Source organism: Leptonychotes weddellii, chromosome 4, assembly GCF_054177405.1.
Source record: "Leptonychotes weddellii isolate Sample4059 chromosome 4, ASM5417740v2, whole genome shotgun sequence".
NCBI classification, from domain to species: domain Eukaryota; kingdom Metazoa; phylum Chordata; class Mammalia; order Carnivora; family Phocidae; genus Leptonychotes; species Leptonychotes weddellii.
The window spans coordinates 48,294,111-48,317,728 of NC_138372.1; positions in this window are offsets into that span (position 1 = coordinate 48,294,111).

The window sequence follows — 23,618 nt, forward strand, 5'->3', positions numbered from 1 at the left end:
CTGATTTTCAGATAAATGGAATTATACAATATGTTCAATACTGTGTCTGGCCTCTTTTACTCAGCATAATGTTTTTGAGACTCATCCATATTATTGCATTTATGAGTTCATTCATTTTTATTTCTGAGTAGAGTTTAGTATCATGAATATACCATATTGTCTATCCAATCTCCTGTTGATGGACATTCTATTTATGTTGGCTTGTGATTACTATAACTAAAGTTGCTATGGACATTCATATACAAGTTTTCTTGTGGACATACAGTCTCATTTTCCTTGGATATATACTTAAGAGCAGAATTACTGAGTCATATAGTGAGTGTTTGTTTAACTTAATAAGAAATATATGGAATCTATGGAAGTTCCATTTGCTTTATACCTGTATACATTTCCTAGGGTGGCCACAACAAATTATCACAAACTGGGTGGCTTAAAACAACTGAATTCTATTGTCTCACAGTTCTGGGGGCTAGAAGTCCAAAATAAAGATATTAGGAACGCCAAGATCCCTCCAAAGGCTTCAGGAGAGGATCCTTTTTTCTTTTACAGCTACTGATAACCCTGGATGTTCCTTGGCTTCTATCACTCTAATCTCTGCCTCCATCTTTACATGACTTTCTCCTTGTATCTCTGTCTTCAATTGCCATCTTCTTATAAGGACACTGTTGTATTGGATTAGGGGTCCATACTGTGATTCACCACATTACCTAATTATATCTGCAATGATCCTGTTTCCAAATAAGGTCACATTCTGAGGTAGTGAGGGTTGTCTTGAAATTGACTGTTCTTTTTTTCTACAATGTCTAATCTTTTAAAATCTATCCAGTATATTTTTCTTTTTTGATATTGTATGTTTCAGCTCTAGAATCTCAAGTTGATTATTTTAGAGTTCCCGTTTCTCTTCTGGGATTCCCTGTTTACCCATTTTGTTCATCTCTTATTTTTAGTCCTTTAACATATTTATAATAGCTGTTTTAAAGGATGATACATTATAGAGATAACATTTATTTTTATATCCTCTCTCTAAAGAAAGTTGAGTTTGTACTAACAGACAGCTAAGCTATTGGCACATCAATCTTATTGAGAAATAATTGGTATACTATGTAAGTTTAAGATGTATAGCATGATAGTGTTACTTACATAAATTGTAAAATGATTATCACAATAGGTTCAGCTAACCTCCATCATCTCATATAGAAACAATATTCAAAAAAGAAAGAAGAAAAGAAAACATTTCTCCTTGTGATGAGAACTTTTAGGCTTTATTCCCTTGACAACTTTCCTACATATCATATAGCAGTGTTACCTGTAGTCATCATGTTGTACATTACATCCCTAGTACTTATTTACATTATAACTAGAAATTTGTACCTTTTGACCATCCAATTTTCCTCCACTTTTTTTTCTCCTCTCACCCCGTTTCTTTCTTTCTTTTTTTTTTAAAGATTTTATTTATTTATTTGAGAGAGAGAATGAGAGAGAGAGAGGATGAGAGGGGGGAGGGTCAGAGGGAGAAGCAGACTCCCTGCCGAGCAGGGAGCCCGATGCAGGACTCGATCCTGGGACTCCAGGATCATGACCTGAGCCGAAGGCAGTTGCTTAACCAACTGAGCCACCCAGGCGCCTTCACCCCGTTTCTGATAACCACAGTTCGTATGCTATTAATGTTAAATGGCAGCTTGTTTTAGGTTCTGTTATAGTGGATTTATTTCCATTTTGCTTTTAATTCTAGATTGGAGCCCTTAGTCCTAAGCTTACTCATAAGGTGCAGCTTTTCTGAGGTTTTAGTGAAAAGTCTAAGATATTTATCAAACTCTTCTTACTTGGCAGAATTTGAATTTCAAACTCTTTCTCCCCAGGTCCTTGCAGCTACTGAAACCTTTGCCTCCTAGCTGCTGCTTTTTGCTAGGCTTCTTGGATTCTCACTCTACATTTACAGTTTTGGAGACAACTACAAGATTTGAAAGGAATTTCAATGAAGAATTTGAAGGGTAGTAGATAACTATTAATATAAAAGGTATGTTCCGCATCACTCAGGATAGGCTAAGTTGATCTGCAATGAACAACTAAAAAAATCTCAGGTTTCAGTAGCTTTAAAAGGAGTGAGGGTTGTAGCTTGCCTCAAACTAACACTCCAGCTGATAACAATTACGGACAGTAGACTCTGGGCTTTATTTTAATGTTTATTTGAAAAACATACAGCTATCACACCAATCCCTTGATTTTAATCATATTATTGCTTAAGTCAAGTTAATTAAAATAAAATTTGTCAATTTAAAGAAAAATATGAAAAAAATAATAGGACAATTGATGCCTGGAAATGGACAAAATTTCTGAGGGTGATATCCAAATTACTGATGTATGACAAATAGTATAAATTATTCTCATAAGTCCAAAGCACACTTAGGTTAGGCAAAAGAATGTGTTTGAGATGGTTACTTGAATGATAACAGTTAATTAAGAAAATATGATTCTTTTCACTAAAAATTGACTATAGTGGTGTATTACTAAGGAGATACAGTTTTAGAAAAATATTGAGTACATTCATAGGTTTTGAGGAATAATACTAAGAGTTAAAAACAGTAATAGTAATATTGTAATTTGATGCTTTAACTAATACTGCCATTAACTTTTCCACGTCTTTAGTAAAGTTGTAATATTAGACTAGATAATGACCTCTCTACTTTGAATTTCCTGTTGTCTAAAGTTTGTAGAATAAGCCAATATTATAATGTATTTTTAGATTTGCCAATGATGAGTAAAAATAATTATAATTCTTCAACAAGTTTATATAGTTTTGGCCTTGGCCATGCATATTTTACTCCTTTTCAGCTCCTTTTTTCTGCTATTTCTTAAATGGCATCCCCACACTACATTGATGAAAAATGGCATAGATCCACATGCCACTATTGTTTAAATCCAAGTCCATGACAACCTGAATCTAAAATGAATGCTTGAGTCAGTGTTAATGAATCAGTACATTCATAATTGGAAAATAAGCCTCTTTCTCTCCCCCCTGACTTGCTGATACCTCTCATTAGCTGGTGGTTCTGAGAATGCCTGTGATAAGCATCTGAAGGCAAAGTTGGATGGAGAAATATTCTAATCCTATTGATAGCAGAAGAAAAGGGAGAGGAATTGGGATTCTTCCCCCTATTTATAGTATTTTAATTAAGCTAAGACTTTGTTGTGTTGTTTACAACTAGGAGAAATACTACAGGCAGCTGCATTTTATATATTGAGTGGCTATAAATAGAAGAATTAATACAGAAGAGATTAAAAGGCTTTGTGGATAATAGGTGTCTGTTACCTCCCAGCACACTATTATGCTTTTATTAAAGAAAGCCAGTCTGTATACCCACTTTTTTGAAATTGAATTTTCTAAGCTAGAAAAATTGGATCCAGAATTCTGAACCCAAGGATACATAAGAGAATGTCCCTTTTAATTCTCACTTTAAAACTCTTTAAGCACAATTCATACTTACATATTAGTTGTATGACTTTTTATTTGAAATCTTTCTTTTCCTAGATAGCTATCTCTTTTTCACTGCTATAAGCCTCTGGCATAGGACCTGACACAATAAACATCCTCAACAAATATTTGTCAAATAATCAAAAGAATAATTTTTAAAGAGATTGACTATATAGAAGTATTGTAAATACTTGTGTGATATAGCAAATAATATGTAAGGAACTAATATAAACTCAATATTATTTTTTTAATTTATTTTTTTTAAAATATTTTATTTATTTATTTGACGGAGAGAGAGACAGCTAGAGAGGGAACACAAGCAGGCGGAGTGGGAGAGGGAGAAGCAGGCTTCCATCTGAGCAGGGTGCCCTACGCGGGGCTCAATCCCAGGACCCTGGGATCATGACCTGAGCCGAAGGCAGACGCTTAACAACTGAGCCACCCAGGCACCCCATCAATATTATTTTTTTAAAAAGAGAGAAAAATGAGCAAAGAAGGTGAGGTAATTAACATGCTCAGTTTTTCTAATGAAAATGCTAATATGAAAACAGATTAAATAAATTTCACAGGGAATGTATAAACAAATTTTACAGAATTGTACAAGGAATTAGTGTAATACTGATTTTCCTGAATGTTCTCTTACTACAGTCTATGTGCCCAATACTGTGTCAAGTTTTGTGTGGGATGCATATATGCGGAAAACCTGAGCTCAAAGGAGCTCAAAGGAACTAATGTTCTAGAAGGAATAACTGGAAAAGCCCTCAAACCCCATTGGGTTGTGAATTTAGAAGATAGAGAGGTGTTTTTAGTAAGAACTGGATTAGAAGATGTCAGCCCCAACTTTCTAAACCAGCCTTTTTGTTGTTGTTGTTTTTATTTAAATTCAATGAGCCAAGGTATAGTACATCATTAGTTTTTGATGTAGTGTGCAATGATTCATTAGTAGCGTATAACACCCAGTGCTCATCACATCACGTGCCAGCTTCTTATATCATTCTGCTCGTGTCACTTTAAAATCCTGTCATATGGGTGATCTTTAAACCACAATACCACCCAATCTCGATTCACCTTAAAATAATCAAATCACATTAAATTTTTTCAATCCCTAGCTTCTGGGAACTCTCTTAAATTTCCCCTACCATTTATTCCCTTTCTTTCTGAATTTCAATAGTTCAAGAACTTGTAACATTGCCATTTATGCTTAGGACAAAAACATATAGCTGATTAAAAAAAAAAAAATACCTTCTCATCTGTGAGTGGATAGGCACTGCAACTCTCTCTCTTTTTTTCTTTCTTTTTTCTTTTTTTATTTTCTCATTATCTTTCCTTCCTTCCTTCCTTCCTTCTTTCTTTCTTTCTTTCTTTCTTCTCTTTTTTGGAATTAAAGTAATTCAAGTACTAGTTTAAAAAGTCAAGTAATACTATAACTATTTTAGAACAGTTGTCCGTCCTGCCAGACTCCATTCCTAATTTCCCTCTGCATAAGGAAGCATTTCCAACTCTTTTAGCCATTTTTTCTGGCATTTACCTCTATATTTCTAAATTACATGTTAAGTTGTATTTCTTGATCTTTTTTTTTTTTTCCATTTTAAATATTGCCTGCCAACTTCCTGTGATGGAAGACTCTCAGATCTCTAATCCCCACAGAAGTACACATTTCCTTTTTCTTCATCTTTTCAAAGTAGTTATGTCACCATTTGTGGTTAAATTCTTACTCAGTGCTTTCATTATTAAGACTAGAAAATATTATTTTCAGCTAAGCCATAAAGATTCTCTTAATAAAATCACCCAAACCTGTACTAGTTATCCCTAAATTTTCTTTTCTTTCTTTTTTTTTTTAGATTTTATTTATTTATTTGACAGAGAGAGACACAGTGAGAGAGGGAACACAAGCAGGGGGAGTGAGAGAGGGAGAAGCAGGCTTCCCGCTGAGCAGGGAGCCCGATGTGGGACCCGATCCCAGGACCCTGAGATCATGACCGGAGCCGAAGGCAGACACTTAACGACTGAGCCACCCAGACACCCCTATCCCTAAATTTTCTGACAGAACTAAGAAGTCTTCTCTCCATATTTTCAAACACAGTAGATAATCTCTCAAGTCATTTTTCTCATAGCAGGACATCCTTCTTGTACCTCTCTGTCCTCCTACTCTTACCTACACTGGATGCTCTCTTGGCATTGTCCTAATACTTCATTTGACAATTTTTCTACGAAATGTCAATATCTATAGGTATTTTCCTCTTAGGTTGCTTAGTTGTCTAGAGGAAGAGAATAGAGAACAGTTATTTCTTTATTGAATGTTTGATGTGTGTCAGGCACTGAGGTTTATGTCTCAACTAATTATTTCACTTGATGCTCCTATAAACTCCACTGGTGGATGAAGAAATGGAAGCTCAGAGAACTGAAATTATTTGTTATGGTCACTCATCTGGCAAATGTCATTGATAGATTTTAAATCCAGGTCTATCTGACTCCAGTACACATGCAGTATTATTTTAGTACCCTTGATTAGTCCTAGAAGACTGGAGAGAAATCACAGGAAAGATAGAGTCTTTTATGTCATGTCAAGAAATTAGATCATATTTGGTAAGAAGGGAAGACCTGGAAGTCCCTTTTCTTTATTCTTGCTTTTTTATCTTCTGTCCTCCCCTTAGATTCCAAGCTCCATTACACTTGCTGCCACCTCCTGTCATCACGGCAAGGACCTTATATTCTTGACTCTGTCATGGAGGATGATGACAAATCTTGACATTTGGGAATACCCAAAAGACAATAGACCTCTCTGGATAATACTGATTGCTTCTTCTGTTGTTACTTTTAGGTATATTTTGCTGAAAACCTCTCTCCCAAAGACTTTTTTTTCCCCTCCAGGGATGAGAAGGTATTGGCACGAATGTAATCAAGAATTCCTTTTGGCGGGACGCCTGGGTGGTTCAGTAGGTTGAGAGTCTGCCTTTGGCTTGGGTGTGGTCCCAGGGTCCTAGGATCAAGTCCCGCATCCGGCTTCTTGCCCCCGGGGAGGGGGGGAGGTGTCGGGGGGGGGGTGGCGGGGAGCAGCTTCTCCCTCTCCCTCTGCTGCTCCCCCTGCTTGTGCTCTCTCGTGCTCTCTCTCTCTCCCTCTCACACACAAATAAATAGATAAAACATCTTAAAAAAAATTCTTTTTTGCTACATATAAAACACGAATATTGACAAGCAAATAGGCATTTGTTGAGTCCATTTTATCTATTAATTAAGAAAATTAATTTATGGGGTGCCTGGGTGGCTCAGTCATTAAGCATCTGCCTTCCGCTCAGGTCATGATCCCAGGGTCCTGAGATCGAGCCCCACATCGGGCTCCCTGCTCAGCGGGAAGCCTGCTTCTCCCTCTCCCACCCCCCCCCCACTTGTGTTCCCTCTCTTGCTGTCTCTCTCTGTCAAATAAATAAATAAAATCTTTAAAAAATTAATTTATATCAAGACATCTCAATGAACATGTCTAGGAGGCTGTTTGGGATCCAAATTGGAATCCCAAAAAGAGATCACAGCTGCAGAGAAAGATTTGTGAATATCTTTACTGAATTTATAGTCAAAGCGGCAAAATTGGTAGGAGATGGCCTGGGGAGAGATGTTCCTGGTTGTGTAAACTTTTCTATAAAAATGTTTCTCATAGATAAAAATAAATGCCTTATCTCTGCATTTTTGAGATGTAAAAGGTAATTTTCAATTAAATGTACAATTCATTAAGTTTTCAAAAAGAATCAATACTTATATATGGCTAAAATATTGATTTAAAACAAACATGAAAAATCTTCATAAAGGTAAATATACATTTGACATAATAGTAAATAGAAAAAGCAGGACACAAAATCAAATGCATTCACTGATTAGTGTTATAAAATGTGTAAAAGCCTTTTTATGAGTATTAGGAAAAAATGCAGAGATGTTAATGATTGGGTTTTTAAAAAACTAATGCATTTTGCTGACAAGTTAATATAAACATTTATAGAAAAAAATACTTTAACTTGAGATAATCTTTAAAGCAGTTATGAACAAAAATTTATTTACAACTTTTTTTTGGCTCATAATAGAAAATGTTAACTCAGCTCTGCTCTCAAGGCATGTTAATGTGTTTTATTTGTTTTCAAATGGAAATTGCCATAGAGCACATTTTCTGAATTTACAGAATAAACATATCTAGGGACGCCTGGGTGGCTCAGTTGGTTAAGCATCTGCCTTTGGCTCAGGTCATGGTCCCAGGGTCCTGGGATTGAGTCCCGAGTCAGGCTCCCTGCTCAGCAGGGAGCCTGCTTCTCCCTCTGCCCCTCCCCCATTCGTGCGCGCGCACGTGTGCGCTAGCTCTCTCTCTCTCTGTCAAATAAATAAATAAAACCTTAAAAAAAAGGAATAAACACATCTAGAGTATGATGCATTTAGGGGAAAAAATTATCTAAGTCTCTGCTACAGACCACCACATCCAGAACCAATTTGCTGAGGCCCTGTGGTAGCCCAGATCTCATAATAAAACCCACTATAATGGGTTTTTTTAAATACTAAAATCTAGTAAAGAGAATTCCAGTGGTTATTCCACAACTTTGTGAAGATCTAAGTCATGTTACAGGAAATTCTGAGAATTCTGAAAATGCCTCCAAGACTGGAAAGCAAAAGCAGATTTTTCATTTCTTTCAAGTATCCTTACTTATCTAATAGCTATAAACTGCTCAACAGTAGGACAGACCCAGTAATCTCTCAGTGCACTTTTATTTAGAATGGCTTCAATAAATGTTCCTTTGTTGATACATTTAAAAATTATTAGTATACATGTAGACGCTTTCACAGGTTGCAAGGGACATAAGGAACCCACTTAATATTAAAACTTTGTTTTCATCTCTTGTAAATTATTAATTAGCCTTAATCTGGATATAGATTGGTTTGTATCTGCAATCACTGTCTACATATTTTTCTTTTCTTTTTTCTTTTCTTTTTTTCAATGAATGTTATATGTGCATATCCATGTGTCATTTTTTATGGCTATTATCAGATATTGTCTTGGAAAACAGGAGACTTTTGTACGATTTATAAAAAGCAAAACTGTTACCATCCAGAGACTAAACGCCAACTAGATTGCTTCCAAATATGTTTTTAAATATTTTTTTAAATATTTAGCTCACTTCCAATTTTTCATGCATTTAGGGGTGTGCTGAATACATTTTTATATAAATTGCCCCTATTTGGATTATATCCTTATGAGAGATTTCTTAAAAGTCAGATTACAAATCAAAATTCAACTAACACTAATTGACCACCTACAAACTGGCCAACTTGTGGAGCTTTTTTGGACATTATGTTAAAAGCTAAAATTATTTACACATTGGTATATTTCTTTTTCATGACTTTTCTTATGAATATAGATTTGTTGTCCATATAATTTACATCCTGCTTTTTAAAAATATATCTATAAATATATAGATATCTGAAACATTTTTCCTGTTAATAGAACCTTTCCGTGTGAGAAAGAATGACCTGAACTTTTTCACATACTCCAGAACTGAAAATAGCCAACCTAGTGTGTAGCACAAAGCCTGAAATCTTGACTTGTGGCTCAGCTGGTTTATAGGTTGCCTTATAGCAGGGATATCAAAAGGATGATAACAAGATTAAGAAAATAAAATGAAGAAAATAAGGAAATTTATCCAAATGATTTTCATTTTTATATTTAGCATTCTCTCTCCCTTTTTATTTTCATAGGTGTCTTATATATTTATTATGGAAAAATTATAAAATGCAAATTTATAATTTTTTAATAAGTTTTTATTATGTTATGTTAGTCACCTTACAGCACATCATTAGTTTTTGATGTAGTGTTCCATGATTCATTGTTTGCGTATAACACCCAGTGCTCCATGCAGTACATGTCCCCTTAATACCCATCACTGGGCTCACCCATCCCCCCAACCCCCTCCCCTCTAAAACCTTCGGTTTGATTCCCAGAGTCCATAGTTTCTCATGGTTTGTCTTCTCCTCTGACTCCCACCCCCACCCCACCCCCGCTTCATTTTTCCCTTCTTTCTCCTAATGTCCTCCCTGCTATTCCTTATGTTCCACAAGTAAGTGAAACCATACGATAATTGTCTTTCTCTGTTTTAAAATGCAAATTTAAAAAAGGAAAAGAAAGTCACCCTATATCATACTACATAGAAACCATTAATACATGGATACATAGCTTCCAGGGAAGTAAAATCTGAAGTACAGGAAAATCAGGAATTCTCTGTACTTTATTTTGTTAGTCTCTGTATCAATTTTTCTACTTTTCAGCAGCTTTGAGTAAAGGCTGCTGGCACTGGTTTAGGAAAGTACAAGGATGTCTCTATCAGGTTATGTACAAAATATTCAGTCTCATCATCACCCTGAAAAATAACTCAACCTCCCCCACTTACCACCCATGTGTATCCCAAAAAAAGGAAGGAATTCTGACCAAGGTAATTCTTTATCTTTTCTACCAGCTCCCAATTCCATTTTTTAATGCATTATTTTCTTTTCAAGTCTGCATTTTATGTTGATCAAGGTGGAGCTGGCAAGAGAAACAAACGAAGAGAAGGTAAATAATAGTGCTGCCTCAGGGAAATTCTGGACCCCAGAATCTCACAAAGTCCACATTGGTGTTCACAAATATTTAGAGACTTCAAAACCTCTTAATGAAAATGGTAATCTCAAATTGAGAGTTGCTGTAAGGTTAGCAAAATTACTTTGAAGTCCTCTCTTTTTATCAGTGAATTTATATATAAAGAAAAATCATTATCTTAATCTTTCTGGAAACAGCTCCTGAATAGAAGGAAACTATCTAAAGCTACTGAAATATCTTCAAATTCTAAGACAGCAAGCAAATTAAAAGCTGAAAGTGTCTAATTCATATATTTTTAAAGCTTATATAGGTCTACCTTCTAGCTAGTATAGACAGTCCCCAACTTATGATGGTTCCACTTATTATTTTTTTACTTTATGATAGTGCAAAACCAATACACATTCGATAAAAACTGTACTTTGAATTTTGATCTTTTCCCGGGCTAGTAATATGTGGTCTGATACTCTCTTATGTTGAGCAGCAGCACTAAGCCACAGCTCTCAGTCAGCCACTTGACCAGAAGAATAAACAACCAATACACATTGTATTGTTAACATTACACGTTGTAATGTTAACAGTTATTCTGCTTTACAGTTACAACTGATCCATATCTTGTCTGAAGGCTGACTGTAAATGTTAAAAACCAATATGTATAGTTTTCATATTTATACCTATGTAAACATTTTTTCTCACATTGGTTCAAGAAGTATGCTAGGATTACATTTTTCTTTACATGGTCCCCATCTGAGCCCCTGGACATTTAAAAGTATATATACTTTATTAAAAATATTCAGTGAACTCTATTTTCTTACACCATTATTTTATTTTATATTTCAACATAATTTTATTGCACAACTTTTATTTTTCCTGGAGTTTGTAGTTACTATTATTTTCTCATTCAGTCTCTCAAAAAAACAAACAAAAAAGTCCTTACAGATTCTCAAGTTGTCCTGCCGTCTCAATCATATCATCTAAAGCATGGAACCCCCATTTCCCCCCAAAGGGCTATGTCCTCTTTCAGTGTGGCCTAGCTTTTCCTAGAGTTGCTGGCAATGGCCATCTTAGAACTTCCCTTCACCATTCTGTAGGATGGGCCCTATGGGAGATCTGCCAGTTGCCTATCATCTTCATCATTTCCCTTTGGTCCAAGTTTTAACTGGATATTTTGTCACCTGCTATAAAACACATTTCCTCATATTTTGGTGTGACTATGCAGTGATTCTAACCAATGAAATGGAGCCAGAAGTATAGTTTGCTACTCTTCATAAAGCTTTTTTTTTTTTTTAAAGATTTTATTTATTTATTTGACAGAGAAAGACACAGCGAGAGAGGGAACACAAACGGGGAGTGGGAGAGGGAGAAGCAGACTCCCTGCCGAGCAGGGAGCCCGATGCGGGACTCGATGCGGGACTCGATCCAGGGACTACAGGATCATGACCTGAGCCGAAGGCAGTCGCTTAACCAACTGAGCCACCCAGGCGCCCTCTTCATAAAGCTTTTTAAGGAAACTGACTCAGCAAGCTTTTTCTCTCTGCATTTCTCCTTCCTCAAGCCTGTAGCTATGGCAGCTAGCATTCCATGATCCATCTTGAATCATTATGTGACCTTGAGTAAGGGAATAAAATGCTAGGATTGTGGAACAGAAAGATAAGTGCCTACTTTTTTTTTTTTTTTAAGATTTTATTTATTTACTCATGAGAGACAGAGAGAGAGAGAGAGGCAGAGGGAGAAGCAGGCTCCCAAGGAGCAGGGAGCCTGATGGGGGACTTGATCCCAGGACCCTGGGATCATGACCTGAGCTGAAGGCAGACGCTTAACCATCTGAGCCACCCGGGCGCCCCAAGTGCCTAGGTCTTAAATGATAATGTGTAGACATCATATTAGTACTACACTGCCTGTCTTTGGATTTCTTTTATGTGAGAAAGCAGCAAATATCCTGTTTAAAGCACCATTACTTTTTTTGTCTGCCACATAGAGAAACCTAACTCTGAAATGGATTCACAATTTCCAATATCACATGTCTTCTTCCTTGCTTTTCTGAGTATAGTCTTAATGCTCTCTTAAAACTTAATACTCACATAGTAACATTACTTGTTTTATACCCACTTTCTGAACCCTCCTCTGTTTAGAGAATTCCCTATTTTATAAATCTTGTTAGAGAAAAGAGACCACCTTACATTATAAGAGCTGAAAATACCAAATAATTTCAGCTAAGTCAAAATCCAGAAGGTGGAAGAGGAATAGAGAATGTGAAAAAGGCTCAATCCAATACTTAAAAGCTTTCCTCTAAAAGAGACACACATCTCTTTTCACTAACATTCCATTGACAGACACCAGTCATACGGTCCTGCATATGGTCCTGCAAGAGTGACTAAGAAATGTAGTTCCTAACTAAAAAGCTGCTGTGGAAAAGGAGCATAAATCCTCATGGTCTATTAGCCATCTCTGCCATAATTCATAACATTAAATATGTTTATTTACTGTTAAGCATTTGTCTTTTCTTTTTTATTTTTTTGTGTGTATGTATATATGTCTGTGAACTGACTGTTGGTGTTTTGGTCCCATCTTTTAATTGGGAGTTCATGCATTTTTTTCATCAACATCCATGAGTTCTGTATATCTATGGACACTGATCTTTTAGCTGCCATGTTTTTAGAAACTGTGTTCCCAGGCACCTGGGTGGCTCAGTCGTTAAGCATCTGCCTTTGGCTCAGGTCATGATCCCAGGGTCCTGGGATCGAGCCCTGCATCAGGCTCCCTGCTCCGCGGGAAGCCTGCTTCTTCCTTACCCACTCCCCCTGCTTGTGTTCCCTCTCTCGCTGTGTCTCTCTCTGTCAAATAAATAAATAAAATTAAAAAAAAAAAGAAAAGAAACTGTGTTCCCCAGTTTGTTATTAGTTTTTAAATTATATTTATGATTGCTTGTGATTTATAAGCATCATATCAAATCTTTCAACTTATGTTTTTTTAATTCTCCATTGTTTTTTAGTTGAGTATGTTCAATTTTTTTCTTAGAGACTAAAACTCTGTACATTAAAATAATTCTGTGTTTGTTTAAGATAGTTAAATGTAATATAACTTTAATTTATTTTGATAAATAGCATGAAGTAAGAATGTTAGTTTTCTTTTTCAGAGAAGCCAATTTCTATAACACTCTTTACTTCCTTACTTTTCTTTATGTATTAAGTTTTTATAGATTCCAGTTTCAGCTTCTTGGATTTTTTAATCTATTTAATTGACTTTCTTTTTTTTTTTTAATTTAAGTGTAGTTGACACCCAGTGTTACATTAGTTTCAAACGTACAATATAGTGATTCAACAACTCTATTCATTATGCTATGTTCATCACAACTATAACTATGATCTGTCACCATTAAACACTATTATAACACTATAACTATTTTCCCTATGCTGTGTCTTTTATCCCTCTGACTTATTCATTACATAACTGGAAACCTGTATCTCCCACTCCCCTTTATGCATTTTGCTCATCCCTTACCTCCTTGCCCTCTGGTAACCACAAATTTCTTCTCTGTATTTGAGTCTATGCCTGCTTTTTGTACATTTATTTTCTTTTTAGATTCCACATATAAGTGAAATTATATAGTATTTGTATTTCTTTGTCTGACTTATTTCACTTAGTGTAATAACCTCTAGGTTTATCAATGTTGTGGCAAATCACAAGATCTCATCCTTTTTTATAGCTGAGTAATATCTCAGTGTGTGTGTGTGTGTGTGTGTGTGTGTACACCACATCTTTATCTATTCATCTATCAATGTATAGTTGGGTTACTTCCATATCTTGTCTATTATAAATAATGCTGCAATAAACATAAGGATGCGTATATCTTCTCAATTTAGTGTTTTTGTTTTCATTGGGTAAATATCCAGTAATGGAATTACTGGATCATATGGTATTTCTATTTTTAAGTTTTTGAGGAGCCTCCATACTGTTTCCACAGTGGCTGCACTAATTTGCATTCCCAGCAACAGTGTACAGGGTTTCTTTTCTCCACATTCTCACCCACACTTATTATTTCTTGTCTATCTGTTTCTAGTCACTCTGACAGGTGTGAAGTCATATCTCATTGTGGTTTTGATTTGCATTTCCCTGATGATTAGTGATATTGAGCTTTTTTTCATGTGTCTGTTGGTCACTTGTATGTCGTCTTTGGAAAAGATGTCTATTCAGATCCTCTACCCATATTTTAATCAGATTATTTGCATTTTTTTGGTATTAAATTGTATACATTCTTTATATTTTTTGGATATTAACCACTTATCAAATATATAATTTGTGAATATCTCCTCCCATTCAGCAGTTGCCTTTTTTGTTTTATTAATAGTTTCCTTCATTGTGCAAGAGATTTTTATTTTGGTATGATCCCAATAGTTTGTTTTTGTTTCCCTTGCCTAAGGAGACATATCTAGAGAAATGTTGCTAAGGCAGATATGAGAGAAATTACTACCTGTATTTTCTTCCAGGAGTTTTAAGGTTTCAGGTCTTACATTTAGATCTTTAAGCCATTTTGAGTTTATTTTTGTATATGGCATAAGAATATGGTTGAGTTTCATTCTTTTGCATATAGTTGTCCAGTTTTCCCAGCACCATTATTGAAGAGCCTATCTTTTCCCCCATTCTATATTCTTACCTCCTTTGTCATAGATTAATTGATCATATTAGTGTTGGTTTATTTCTGGGCTCTCTATTCTGTTCTATTGTTCTATGTATATATTTATTCTTTTCTTTCTTTCTTTCTTTCTTTCTTTCTTTCTTTCTTTCTTTCTTTCTTTTCTTTCTTCTTCTTTCCTTTCTGTAAAGCATCCAACGTGGGGCTTGAATTCATTACCCTGAGATCAAGGGTTGCATGCTCTTCTGACTGAGCCAGCCAGGCACCCCTGTGTATCTATTTTTGTGCCAATGCCATACTGTTTTGATTACTACAAGTTTGCAGTATATCTTGAAATTTGGGATTGTCATAGCTCTAGCTTTGTTCTTCTTTCTCAAGATTTCTTTGGCTATTAGGGGTCTTTTGTGGTTCCATACAAGTTTTAGGATTATTTATTTTAGTTCTGTGAAAAAATGCTGTTGGTATTAGGATTGGGATTGCATTGAATCTGTTGATTGTTTTGGGTGGTGTGGACATTTTAACATTAATTCCTCCAATCCATGAACATGGAACATTTTGCCATTTATTTGTGTCATCTTCAATTTCTTTCATCAATGTTTTATCGTTTTCACGTCTTTCACCTCCTTGGTTAAGTTTACTCCCACCTATCTTTTTGTTGTTGTTGTTGCAATTGTAAATGAAACTGTTCTCTTAATTTCTCTTTCTGCTACTTCATTATTAGTGTATAGAAAGGCAGTGGTTTTCTATGTATTATTTTTTATCCTGCAACTTTACTGAATTCATTTATTAGTTCAAATAGTTTTTTGGTGGAGTCTTTAGGGTTTTCTATATATAGTCATCATGTCACAAATAGTGATAGTTTAATCTCTTCCTTACCATATTAGATACTTTTTATTTCTTTTTCTTATCTGATTGCTGTGGCTAGAACTTCTAGTACTGTGTTGAATAGAAGTGGTAAGAGTGGATGTCTAGCTGTGGGTTTTTCATATATGGCCTTTATTATGTTGAGATATGTTCCCTCTCAACCCACTTTGTTGAGGGTTTTTATCATGAACAGATATTGGATTTTGTCAAATGTTTTTTCTGTGTCTATGAGATGATCATATGGTTTTTATCCTTTCTCTTGTTGATGTGATATATCACATTGATTGATTGCAAAAATTGAACTACCCTTGCATCACAGGAATAAATCCTACTCAATCGTGGTGAATAACTATTTTAATGTATTGTTGGTTTGGTTCCCTAATATTTTGTTAAGGGTTTTTGCGTCTGTGTTCATCAGAGTAATTGGCCTATAGTTTTCTTTTTTGGGGGTGTCTTTTCTGATTTTGGTATCAGGGTAATGCTGGCCTCTTAGAATGGACTTGGAAGCTTTGCTTCCTCTTCTATTTTTTGGAATAGTTTGAGGAGAAGAGGTGTTAACTCTTCTTTAAAGGTTAGGTAGAATTCACCTGTGAATCCATTTAATCCTGAGCTTTTGTTTGTTGCGAGTTTTTTTTTTTTTATTACTGTTTCAATTTTGTTACTATTCATTCATCTTTCAGATTTTTTATTTCTTCCTGATTCAGTTTTGGAAGATTGTTTGTTTCCAGGAATTTATCCATTTCTTCTGTGTTATCCAATTTGTTGGTATATAATTTTTCATAGTATTCTCCTATAACCCTTTGCATTTCTGAGATGTCAGTTTTTAATTATCCTCTTTCATTTCTGATTTTACTTATTTGTGTCTTCTCTCTTTTTTTCTTGATCACTCTGGCTAAAGCTTTATCAATTTTGTTTATCTTTTCAAAGAACCAACTCTTGGTTTCATTGATATTTTCTATTGATTTTTTTTTTAGTCTCTATTTCATTTATTTCTGCTCTGATTTTTATTATTTCCTTCCTTCCATTAGCCTTGGGCTGTGTGTGTTTTCCTTTTTCTGGTTCCTTTAGTTATAAGGTTAGATTGTTTATTGGAGATTATTATTGTTTCTTGAGGTTATAAATTTCCCTCATAGAACTGCTTTTGCTGTGTCCAGCTGTAACTAGTCTCTATGAATTTGCATTTTTTCCAGTTTTTCTTATTGTGATTGATTTCTAGCTTCATATTGTTGTAGATGAAATGGTTGCATTATAATGATTTTAATCTTCTTAAATTTATTGAGACTTGTTTTGTGGCCTAGAATGTGATCTATCCTGGAGAAGGTCCCATGTGTGCTTGAAAAGAATGCTGTTTGGGGATGGAATGTTCTGTACAGATCTGTTAAGTCCATCTGGTCTAATGTGCTGCTCAAAGACACTGCTTCCTTATTGATTTTCTGCCCAGATAATCCACCCATTGATATCAGTGGGGTGTTAAATTCCCCTACTATTATTGTATTCCTGTCAATTTCTCCCTTTATGTCTGTTAATATTTGCTTTATGTATTTAGGTGCTGCAATGTTGGATACATAGATATTTACAGTTGTTGGGGCGCCTGGGTGGCTCAGTCAATTGAGCATCTGCCTTCAGCTCAGGTCATGATCCCGGGGTCCTGGGATCGAGCCCCGCATTGGGCTTCCTGCTCGGCGGGAAGCCTACTTCTCCCTCTCCCAGTCCCCCTGCTTGTGTTCCCTCTCTCGCTGTCTCTCTCTCTGTCAAATAAATAAATAAAATCTTAAAAAAAAAAAAAGATATTTACAATTGTTATATCCTTTTGTTGCATTTACCTCTTTATCATTGTGGAATACCCTTCTTTCTCTCTTTTTACAGTCTTTGCTTTAAATTCTATTTTGTCTGATGTAAGTATTGCTACCCTGCCTTTATTTATTTATTTATTTTGCTTCCATTTGCGTGGAATATCTTTTTTCATCCTTTCACTTCCAGTCTTTATGTGTATTTAGATATGAGGTGAGTCTCTTGTAGCCAGCATATAGATGGGTTTTATTTTTTTATACGTTCTGCCAAACTGTGTTTTTTATTTTATTTTTTTTAAGTAGGCTCTATGCTCAGTATGGAGCCCAACACAGGGCTTGAACTCATGACCCTGAGATCAAGAGTCAGATGCTCAACCAACTGAGCCACCCAGATGCCCAAAAACTGTGTCTTTTAATTGGAGCATTTAGACCATTTACATTTAAAGCAGTTATTGACAGGTAGTACTTACTGCCATTTTGTTAATTGTTTTCTTGTTTTTGTAATTCTTCTCTGTTTCTTTCTTCTTCACTTGTTTTCTTTCCTTGTGATTGATGACTTTCTGTAGTGTTATACTTGGCTTTCTTTCTCTTTATGTTTTGTGTATCTATTATAGGTTTTGGGTTTGTCGTTACCATGAGCTTCATATATAGCATTCTAAGTATATAGCAGTCTATATGAAGTTGATGGTCACTTAAATTTGAACACATTTTAAAAGAACTTTTTTTACTCCCCTCCACCATATTTCATGTGTATGTTGTCATATTTCACATTTTTTAAGTCATAATTTTCTTACTTCTAATTATGGCCTTTCTTTTCCACCTAAAGAAGTACTTTTAGAATTTCTTGTAAGGCCAGTTTAGTGGCGATGAACTCCTTTGACTTTTGTTTGTGCGGGAAATTCTTTTTCTCTCCTTCGATTCTGAATGATAACCTAGCCAGGTAGAGTATTCTTGGTTGTAAGTTTTTTTACTTTCAGCTCTGGATATATCATGTCACTCCCTTCTGAGTTACAAAGTTTCTGCTGAAAAATCAACTGATAAACTTATGGGGTTTTCCCTTGTATATCACTTTTTGCTTCTGTCTAGCAGTAAGAGAGAAGAAAGAAGAAAAGATAAAGAAAAGATAACTGTCTTTTTATTTTTAAATTTTGACATTTTAATTATTATGTGTTGTGGTGTGAACTTCCTTGGTTTCATCTTGTTTGGAACTCTCTTTGCTTCCTAAACCTGGATGCCTATTTCCTTCCCCAGGTTAGGGAAGTTTTTAGCTACTATTTCTTCAAATAAATTACCTGCCCCCTTCTCTCTCTCTTCTCCTTCAGGGACCCCTGTAATGCAAATATTTGTTTGCTTGACGTTGTCCAAGAGATCCTTAACCTCCTCTTTTTTTTTTTTTTAAAGATTTTATTTATTTATTTGACAGAGAGAGACACAGCGAGAGAGGGAACACAAGCAGGGGGAGTGGCAGAGGGAGAAGCAGGCTTCCTGCTGAGCAGGGAGCCCAATGCGGGGCTCGATCCCAGGACCCTGGGATCATGATCTGAGCCGAAGGCAGACACTTAACGACTGAGCCACCCAGGTGCCCCATCCTCATTTTTTAAAACTTTTTTTTCTTTTTGCTGTTCAGCTAGGGTGCTTTCCATTACCCTATCTTCCAGATCACTGATCCATTCTTCTGCATCCATTAATCTACTGTTGATTCCCTCTAGTGTATTTTTTATTTCAGTTATTGTATTCTTCAACTCTGATTGGTTCTTTTTAAAATACTTTCTCTTTGCTGAAGTTTTCACTGAGTTCTTCCACTCTTCTCTCCTGTCCAGTGAGCATCTTTATGATTGTTAGTTTAAACTCCTACAGGCATATTGCTTATCTCAGTTTCATTTAGTTCCTTTTCTGAGGTTTTGTCTGTTCTTTCATGTGGAGCATATTCTTCTGTCTCCTAACTTTCTATTTGTTTCTGAATTAATACTATACCACTTTAATTATTTCACTGTAACTGTTAGTGAGCAATGTTCCACTAAATAGTCATCTTTTTCAATAACTGCCTTGTTATTTAGATCTCTTCCATTTTATAGACAGTTTCTAGAATTATTTGGATAAGTTCTTAAAAAGTAAAATTAAGATTTTGGTTAGAATTTTATAAAATCCGCAAAATCATTTTTAAAAAATGACAGCTTTAAAACACAGATTTCTTACCTGGATGAATAGACTAACTAAATAAGTAAGATTTCCCAAAACCTGAAATATTTGACAGGATCTTTCTTCCCCTCACATTCTATATTAAGCATTTATTTCGAAACTTTCTCTCTAAACCGTCCTCAAGATGAAACTGACTACCAGACAGAGGTTCACTGATATACATCTCAGGAGATAAGAAATGTGTGCTACTTTAGCCCTGTGAGCCAGCTCTCATTGTCCTTATTGACTCATGTCATTAAATATTCAAGACAATTATGTTCCCTAACATTTTCTCTTCAGCTAGCTTCTGTTTATGTGTTGGAGTAAGAAGATTTATATCGTGCATGTTTAGCTTTTTAGTTTAAAAGAAGAGAAATCTTAAAACCATTAGTTCATAAACAAATACCAAACATAAGTAACACACTAAAACAATATCAAAAACAAGTGAAGAGAAATTAATGTGGCTTCAAAATCCAGGATCTAAGTAAAAAATAAAATGAGTGAATGATTATAGAGAAGCCAAAAATATGTAATCGACTTTCAGCCCAGTGACAAAGGGTTAGTTTTTTTTCTTTTAATGTGTCACTACCTTTTGCAACTCTCCAAGAGATTCATATCACTTTGGTTTTTTACTTTGTTATAGAGGAAGATCTCTAACATTTTCTACTTGGCTGTTCTTCTCATGATTGCTATTTCATAGGTCAGGGATCCAATGTGGGGTTCAATGGCCAGGGATATTTGTTTGAGATCCGGGCCTAGGAAAATTATCTTATAAATGGATTTAAGTTGCACTGGACCATCTTTGAGGAGAACTCAGTTTCAGGCCATCTGATCCCATAATACCCATGGTGGTATTTGTAGGTAGCCACAAAGCAGTGAGTGTCTGGAGCCCAAATCCAATAGTATTCCATCCTGCAATCCCAAATGTGGATATCTCTCTCTCCTAAATGCATAGTCACATAGGTTACATATCATTTTGGGGAAAGGAGATTCATAGCAGGCACAGAGGAGGTTATAGTGGGGTCCTGGAAATTCTGAGGGTCTGGAAGTTTATTTGGGTCTGGAAATGGATGAGAGGTTATGACTCTATAGTGCAGTGGCTTACATTAAGGCTCTGTTTACCAGAGCTTGTGTGTTTGGGGTTATGCAGATCAAAACTTTAGTGGGCCTTCTGTTAAATTCGTTTCTGTGAACCTATGACTAATTCACCTTATCTGAGATCTTCTGTTAGCAATTTCTCTAACAGGGACTATTAAGCATACCTTATTCCCATTTTAATGACCATGCTTACTTTGTCACATAAACCTGGTGAATCAGGGTTCCAATTTCTCTAACAGTCAAAACCCTTTAGGTTGCAAGTGGACAGAAACACAGCTTGAAAAGGCATAAGCAGAAAAGTGAATTGATGCATTTCATGTACTATTGAAACTAAGAAAAGGGGACCTACCAAGCAATTCTGCTTATCTCTAATTCTTTTTTTTTTTTAAGATTTTATTTATCTACTTGTCAGTGAAAAAGAGAGAGAGTGTGAGCACAAGCAGGGGGAGCAGCAGGCAGAGGGAGAAGCAGGCTCCCCACTGAGCAAGGAGTTCGATGCGGGACTTGAGCCCAGGACCCTGGGCTCATGACCTGAGCTGAAGGCAGATGCCTAACCGACTGAGCCACCCAGGCTTCCCTGCTTGTCTCCGATTCTTACCTTCACTGTCTTCCATGGCAGACACATGATGGGGAACATGGCTACAGATGGCTTTAGATTCACATCACAAGGTCTTGAGGCTATAACAGTATTTTCTACCTCAGTGCAAGTTGGAAAAATCCCAGGAAAGAACTCTGAATGGTCCAGCTTGAGTCACTGAAACCAGGAGGAACTGAGAACCAAGCTACCTGGTTTTAGACCCCATAGCATTCATTCACTTATTAGTTGTGTCACATAGGGGAAGATACTTAATCTCTATACCTCTCTCATAAGGTTATTTTGAAGATTAAATGAGTTAATTTGTTAAAACACCTAGAACAGTACCCAGTGCATATTATTGTTCAAGCATGAGTCATGTGCCCACCCCAGTTGGTCAGGGGGAAGGTCTGTGGCCAGAGTGGGTGGGTAGAACAGATGTGGCTGTGGAGGTAGTCTCCACACATAGAACTCATCTTCTTATTCTCTTCCTACATCCATTTCTGAATAAGTATCTGCAGAGCCACATAACTTTGAGTCAGAGCAGAGCTTTAGTTTCCACCTGGGAGAAGAGATGGCAGAAGAGATGAAGCCAAGACTCCTCAAAAAGAAAAAAAAAAAAAAGGAAGGAAGAAAGAAAAAAAAAAGAAAAGTTCCTATACTTTATATAATCTTGGAAGCAGGAAGTGGTGGAAGGAAATAGCTAGGTCTGCCACTTAGGGCCAGGATTTGCCACAGTGTGCCTAAAACAAGAAGGCAGTATGAGACTGAAAGCTTAGCATATGGATGCAGCAAGTTAGAGAAGAACCTGATGGGTCCAGCAAAGGCAAACCCTCCTGTTACATAAAGGACGTAGAAAGGAAAATGAGGGAAAGCAGGCTGGAAGCAAGTATTAGCTGTATGACTGCAGGTGTGCACAGTACCATCACTCACTGGTAAGCACGGCCCAGTGCCTGTCCTGGACTCTAACCAATCAGATTAGCCACTCCTCTGCCATTGGAGAGAATTTAGTAAGGGGGAGATAGACTGAAAGCCAAAGACATTTTGTTGTGCAAATGTTTAAAATGCACATACATTCAAATCCACCTTGTCTCTGATCACCTCCATGAATCCCCCTTCCACATTTGGGATTGATGTATAACTTCCTTTCCTTCCTAATTTTTTAAATTTTTAAAATTATTTTTTAATCTTATTTTTTGTTTCAGAGTAATTTTGGGTTCACAGCAAAATTCAGCAGAAGATACACGGATTTCCCATATACCCCCTGCCTCCATAGCCATAACCTCTCCCTTTATCGATATCCCCCACAAGAGTGACACATTTGTTATAATTGATGAACCTCCACTGACACATCATTATCACCCAAAGTCCGCAGTTTACATTAAGATTCACTCTTGGTGTTGCCCATTCTACAGGTTTGGACAAATTTATAATAACATGTATTCATCATAATAGTATCTTACAGAGTAGTTTTGCTCCCCTAAAAGGCCTCCTTCTATCCATGAATATGGAATATGTCTTTATTTATTTAGTTCTTCCTTGATATGTTTTATCAGAATTTTGTAGTTTTCTTTGTATATGTCTCATATGTATTGTGTTATATTTATACCTAAGTGTTGCATTTTGGGGGTCCTAATGAAAATGAGATTGTGTTTTTAATTTCAAATTTTACTTGTCCCACTTACTGATATATAAGAACGTGAATGCCTTTTGTATCTTAACCTTGCCTCCTTCAGCCTTACCATAGTTGCTTATTAGTTCCAGGGAGGGTTTTGTTTGTTTCATTTTTGTTTTGGGGGGGTTTTCTGATTCTTTGGAATTTTCTACATAGACAATTATGTTATCTGTGAACAAAGACAGTTTTATTCTTCCTTCCCAACCAGTGTATTTTTTATCTCCTTTCTTTTCTTATTGCATTAGCTAGGATTTCCAACACAACATTGAAAAGGTGTGGTGAGGAAGGACATCCTTGCCTTGTTCCTGATCTTAATAGGAAAGCTTCAAATTTCTCACAAGTATGATGTTAGCTGTAGGTTTTTTTCAGATATTCTTTATCAAGTTGAGTAAATTACCCTCTATTCTTAATTTACTGAGAATTTTTTTTTATCATGAATGGGTGTTGGATTTTGTTAAATGCTTTTTCTCCATCCACTGATATGATCATATGTTTTTTCTTTATTAGCCTGTTGATATGATGGATTACATTCATTGATTTTTGAATGTTGAACCAGCTTTGCATACATGGAATAAAGCCCACTTGGTCAAGGAGTACAATCCTTTTTATAAATTGTTGGATTTAGAGTTCACCTATGAACCCCTCAGGAACTCTAGTTATTTTTTACATGTTTATTCAATTAATAAATATTTCTTAAGAGCCTACTATGAAGCAAGCTAATATTTTAACTTTCCTG